Raw genomic sequence first — 6,010 nt, forward strand, 5'->3', positions numbered from 1 at the left:
ATGCCCTAATCAACATTCATAAATAATTGCATTTTGTTAACAGTGTTTAATAATTATAAATTAACTATTATGATGTACATAGGAACATTTTATTTTTCTTATAATGCTTCTTTACTCAATATAATTTATAAAATAAACTAAAACTACATGATGTGTATTACATTCATAAGGACTTCTGAAGAAAATACTTACAAGTTCCTCGGTAGTATAGTGGTTAGTATCCCCGCCTGTCACGCGGGAGACCGGGGTTCGATTCCCCGCCGGGGAGGAGCAATCTTTTTGCTCATTGTTCAATTAAAATAAATAAACAGTAATTTGTTTTAATCTCTATTTATTTTATTATTATTATTATTTTTATTTTTTAAAAAAAATTGAATTAATACGCCTTCTACATGTGACTTCCAAAGGAAACCAACAGAACAATTTTCTGAGCATGAGACTAGCAGGAAAGAAATTAAATTCCATGACAATAAGAAATAATCAATAGAATAAATATCCGGCATATGGCGCCTTTCATTTGCTATAATACTCAACTTTAACTTAAAAGTATCCTGATTCATCTGCAGAGAAAAAAAAAAAAAACTGTAAATAACTTTTCTTTATAATTATAAATTAAACTCCTAGCATTACTGCTGTTATTGCATCAGTTAACTATATAACTCTGTAATTTTCTACTGGTTGCAATAAAGATAACACCGAGTTGGCTTTGCATTAGCAACACCTAATTAGTTAGGTGTTGCTAATTACCCCGTCAGGCCATCTTTTGCACGTAATACAGGTAGTACGGGTCTCAGCATGGAATTCACAAGGCGTTGCAAAGTGTCCTGTGGTAGTACTACCCATGTCTTGCACAATGTCTCCGTAATTCTTGCACATTGTCATATGGATTCCTTTTGACATTTAATGTCCATTTTCAGTAGATCCCAAGCATGCTCCTTTAAGTTGGGGCCGAGTGATGAGTTTAGCGGTCATGAAAAGACGAAGAGTTTATTGTCATGTTCGTGAAAACAGGTAGCAAATTTCCGAACCATGTGTCATGGAGCATCGTCTTGGTGATTTTTTTTTAGAAATTTGAGAGAAATTGATTAGTGCACCTTCGAAACGTACTTAAATTTACCATTAATTTAAAAAATAATTAATGGATTCTGTTAATTTAATTGCATAGCTAGGTCATGAACTTAATTAAACCTGAGGCTAGAGGAGAAAAATATTTAAAATCAACAAATAAGATATCAAGAAGAAAACAGATACTGCAGCTGCTGCTTTGAGAGAATATATGACTTGATAACAAAATTCGTATCTGAATTCAGTGTAACTAATCAATGGTTTCAGTGTGATCCTTTATAATATAGCTGCAGTTGCCAACCAAGAGAGTATTTTTTACTCCGCGAATCCTCAACATTTTAAAAGAACTGGAAACAGAATAAATCTGTCAAAAATTCAGAATCAGCAGTATCGTATTAAATGCACAGATATTTAAAATAATAATAAAGTTATCAGAAAAAAATTAGTGTATAGATTTACCAATGAAGAAAAGTACAGAAGTATAAATGGAAAACAAAGTAAAACCCAAGAGAAACTGTTTTCTTGTGAAATATGGGGCAAAAGATTTTCAAGATTAGATTGGATAGCCTAAAAAGACACCATTTAGTTCATACGCAGGAGAAACTATTTACTTGCGAAACATGTGGCAAGGCATTTTCGGAATCTTTTAAGCTAAAAACCCACTTGTCAGTTCATACTCAGGAGAAACCTTTTATTTGTGAAATATGTGGTAGGGAATTTTCACGATCAGACATTCTAAAATCGCACATGTTAGTTCATATTATGGTGAAACGCGGCAAAAGATTTTCAAGGGCAAGTGTATTGAAATCACACCTTTCAGTTCATACTAAGGAGAAATCATTTCAATGTGAAATAAGTGGCAAAAGATTTTCAAGGGCAGGTGCATTGAAAACACACCTTTTAGTTCATACACAAGAGAAACCGTTTTCTTGTGGAACATGTGGTAAGGCATTTTCTCAGTCTGGTGGTCTTAAAACCCATCAGTTAGTTCATACTAAGGAGAAATCTTTTTGTTGCAAAATATGTGGTATGTCATTTTCACTCTCAATTAATATGAGAATTCACCTTTTGGTTCATACACAGGAGAAACCGTTTTTTTTTTGTGAAATGTGCGGCAAGGCCTTTACTCAATCATGTAATTTAAAGAGATCAAAAAAGTTCATACTAAGGAAAAACCATTTTCTCGTTAGCTATGTGGCATGGTGTTTTCAAAAGATGGTAGACTATAAACTCACCTATTTTTTCATACTAAGAAATTATTCTTTTATGAAATGTGTAACAATACCTTTTCTTAGTCAAGTAACTTGAAAAATCAACTTTTCCTACATATTAATGAGAAACCAACTTAAGTATGTGACAAGTCATCTTATCAAGTGACCTGAAAACACTCATTACTTCATATTTAGAGAATCTCCCCCCTGTTTTAACATTTGTTCAACAAATTTTCTGAGCTTCTGTTTTGAAGAAACACTTCTTAGTTTCTATAGAATCAATTTTTGTTTGTAATGTTGGTGCAATTTCATAAACAGTTGAGCTTAGCATTCTGTTGTTGCCAATATGCCGCTTTTTAAAATCTTTGTTTTGTTTTTTTAAATTTTTAAATGAAATAACATCTTCTAATATACTTTTGCCCACGAATATTCTCTAATTGTATTTTATTCTCTTTCTTCTCTTTATTTGTGATTCTCTTCTCTCTCTCTCTCTCTCTCTCTCTGGATGTCTCAGGAATTTTTTTTTTTTTTTTTTTTGTTTGCAGCAAAAGCCTCAGGCTACCTTGCACTGTATAGATAATGATAATGACTCCGGGGTTGTGTGGATACTCTGTCATCATGAAGGAGTATACAGTACTTGGTCACCGACGATAGTGATGATAGAGGAACAAGGGCATACCACGAAAACAGTCATCAAACCATAACACTACGACCTCCAGCTTCCATGGCCTCATATTGCTTTTTCCAAATGCGGTAAGCCGAACAGCATGATAGAGTTGGAAACATGATTCATCAGACCAAGCGACAGATTTCCACTTGTCAATAGTCCAGGATTGGTGCCAACAAGGTACACCCATGCAATGAGTAGTTTCTTCTGTCTCGCAGTGGGCACGAGTACCTGTGACAACCCTCGACTGCTATAGCCTGTAAGCTAATGTTCAGTTCGTAGTCCATGCGGATATTGGTACTGCTGTTCCTACGTTGTACTGGGCGGTTAGCTGAGTCACTGTGTTGCGTTGCTGTTGTGCTGTTTTACAAGACGAGACACACTGTTTATAACTTGCGTCTACCATGTAGCTGTCCCACGTGTGACTTTTGACTGGTTGTGCGACCGCTGTTGAGCCAATCACGGTAGACTCGTGACACCACAAAACAGGCACTTAACTACGTTTGCTGTTGTCGAGATAATGGCTGGCGTCTTGCTTCCACAATCATTCCATGTTCGAAGTTGGAAAGATCTTGACACCCAACAATTCTTACTTACTGGCATTCAAAAACTGATTGCCAAGTGAGCGAACTACGATCGTATATCAGCCGTTTCTGACTTTGAGCCTTCACGAGCATCACAAATTCAGTCCTCTCTACACAAGGCGGTGTTGCTAGTGCAGAGCCAACCCAATGTATACAGGGTAATTCACTGCCAAACTTGCAGGAAGTGTAGGGGGCACAAAGACGAATCGGAATCACATAGCATTGCAGGGTCCGAAATGCCTTCGTCATGCGGTAGAGGACGTTGAACGGAAGGTCGCGTTAACAGCGATCCCGCTGGAAGTCAGCATTTGCGAACCGTTTCTGTTGAAGAAACCAAGTAGCAAAAGTCCTGCGGAGTGGATAATCCGCAGGCTCCAATGATTGGACGCGTTGCAGATGGTATGAACTCATTTGGTTTGTTGACAGTATCCTCCATACAGTGGATTGGGAAATACCGAATCGTTGGCCTAACGCTCAAGTAGTCTTACTCGGATTGCCTTCTGCAAGACGTAGGACATTCTCCTCATTGTCTGGCGTCGTTGTAGTTCGCTCTCGATTCATGTTACCTCTCGTGAAACAACCAGTTTCACGTAACCTTCTCATCATACGATTAAAATCGTATGATGAGGAGCACGCCTGTGCGGGAAACGTTCCTGGCACAAGCGCAGAGCGGCGCGCCCGTTATAGTCCGCAGCTCCATACGCGAGGTGCATATCGGCCAGTTCAACGTTTGAATACTCGTCCATCCAACTGCCTCGGGAACCGGTTTGCAAATGTTGACTTCCAGGGGGATCGCTGTTCACGCGACCTCCCGTTCAACGTCCTCTACCGCATGACGAAGGCATTTCGGACCTTGCAATGCTATGTGATTCCGATTCGTCTTTGTGCCCTCTACACCTCCTGCAAGTTTGTCGCACTGGTAGTGAATCACCCTCTATATTTGCATTGGGTTACAGCTTTTCAATTTAGATCTGTATCACTGATTATTTTTAGTTGGAAAAGAATAGCCGTAATATTTCTGTGTTGTCGAACAAAATGCGTTGCTCACTTGCCTTGTATAATTTTCCGTAGAGGACGCATTATTCTGCTGCAACACACACTTTTCATCGAGGAAAACAAGCACAATGAAGAGGTATACTTGATCAGCCACAGTGAATGAAACTCTCATATTAAGCCTACTGAAAGGTATCTTATTGTTGTTGATGTAGAGTATTAGGCGCATTCAGCAACTAAGGCCAAATTGTGCCGTACATAATATGTTTGTAAATTGTGTATGCTCTGTGATCGATTTCCTGTTTGTTAGTCGAAAAACCCGAGTTTCCGGAAGAAAAAAACTATGCTACCCTCGCCTAACTCGTCCACATTGTAAAAAGAGACATAAAAATTCTCCCCGTCATTGACGGGATTCCGACTCAAGTTTTTGCCACTCATTGTCGGGAGGAAGGTGATTATATCAATTGTGCTACCAATTGTACCAGTTGTACAATTGGGAAGCTACACTGCTCCACAAAATTAACAGAATGCGTAGTAAACGTAGTGTAATTCGTACAGCTTGCGATGAAGCCGAACAAAATTTGGTAATGAGGTGTACCATACAATACAATGAAATGAGTAGACATCAAGAGACTTCGGACAGGTCAATGGGACATTTATAGGGGTTGTATAAGAATTACCAAAAAGGTCACATTAGAGAAGTTGATACAAGATGCTCGGAAATATGGTTACATGGCATCATTACAGCGCATGATCCCGTCAAACAGCTAAACTGGCCTGACAGCGGTGAACTATGCTCAATATAAGGGTGTCTATAAGAGTCTGGCAACAAATCCTATTCTTCTGCCAGTGCAGACCTTAGCTCACCAAGTGACCGAGGAGTTGGCTGTGGCGTGCACTGCGACGCCCAAGGGTGTCCCACACATTATCGATCGGGTGGTAAGACTGCGGATTGTGCTGTCTATGGCACTTCCTGTATATCTTCAGTTTCAGAATATTCCTCCACCACTTGCGCAGTGGCGTTTTCGTGAATGGAGAGAAAATCAAGGGCAACGGTACCCCTAAAAAGTCGCACATATGGTTGATCTATTCTTGGTACCTCTGCGCAGTTACGATATCAAAAACACGAAGAGGGGTGTGGCCGTTGATCGTTATTCCGCCCGCACATGAGAACACCGCAAGTGTCCAGATGAAATAACATCTAGAATCTGTTTGTAGGCTAAAACAGGACCTCATCAGAAAACAGAACCTACTCCATTTGTCATGGCTCAAAGTCACATGTTCATGACGCTAGTTTCGATGAGCTCTGCGTTGGTTTGGGGTTAATGGGATACAAACCACTGGCTTCTTTACATAGAGTTCACTTGAATTGAGACTCCTTAACACAATCCGGTTGGAAATGTTTTCACCTGTAACTGAATTAACTTCAAGAGACAATTGACTACAGGATATCGTAGGGTTCTGTCTTGCTGTTAGAACTGGATAGCAGT

General features: G+C 39.2%; 1 non-coding gene across 1 annotated transcript; it reads left to right on the forward strand.

Annotated features, from left to right (window-relative positions):
- The first annotated feature begins 196 nt into the window (after positions 1 to 196).
- Positions 197 to 268, forward strand: TRNAD-GUC (transfer RNA aspartic acid (anticodon GUC)). Its single transcript has one exon. It is a non-coding gene; the product is annotated as a tRNA-Asp (tRNA).
- Positions 269 to 6,010: the final 5,742 nt, after the last annotated feature.

This window comes from Mastigoproctus giganteus, chromosome 7, assembly GCF_048544385.1.
Source record: "Mastigoproctus giganteus isolate SK-2022 chromosome 7, ASM4854438v1, whole genome shotgun sequence".
Lineage (NCBI taxonomy): Eukaryota > Metazoa > Arthropoda > Arachnida > Uropygi > Thelyphonidae > Mastigoproctus > Mastigoproctus giganteus.